The sequence below is a fragment of the Myxine glutinosa genome, chromosome 9 (genome assembly GCF_964187855.1).
Source record: "Myxine glutinosa chromosome 9, kmMyxGlut1.1, whole genome shotgun sequence".
NCBI lineage: Eukaryota > Metazoa > Chordata > Myxini > Myxiniformes > Myxinidae > Myxine > Myxine glutinosa.
This window is the reverse complement of record NC_136269.1, coordinates 58,956,569-58,957,125: the sequence shown is the minus strand read 5'-3', so window position 1 is coordinate 58,957,125 and position 557 is coordinate 58,956,569.

Sequence of the window (557 nt, the reverse complement as noted above, 5' to 3'; positions counted from 1 at the left end):
GGATCGGGCTCGGCGTCCAATGGAAAGGAGGAAGCGGAACCGCCCTCGTTTGGAGGGCGGAGACAGAGCACAATGGGGCGGAGCTAAAGCAACACGGAATTTCTGTGTACTGTGTCGAGTTACTTTGTAAAACGTGGAACTATGGAGCTTTGGATGAAACACGTAAACAAGGACCTACTCTATGTGATATGATTGAGACACACACCAAACGTGCAAACAACAGAAATTACGTGCATAACACGATACCTGCGAAATCCAATAAACAATGAATATGCTTCCAGGTTTTGATTGGTGAACCAATTCGGTGATTCATTATGTAAATTCTGTTCCACTTTCGAGAGTCGGAAAGGTGCCAGGTAGTGGGAAAGGTACCTCCTGGTGAGTGGAGATTGCGAATTAGTTGTTGTAAAACAAGTTTAGTCTGTATTTTGCAAGAATACTCTATCGATGTCTGTGCGGTGTGCATCCAAAGGGGTCAACGAGTTTAAGGTGTCTCAGAGGTATAAAGGTCTTTCGGGGTCTAAAATGGTCTATAAGGATCTTAAGGGGTCTAAAGA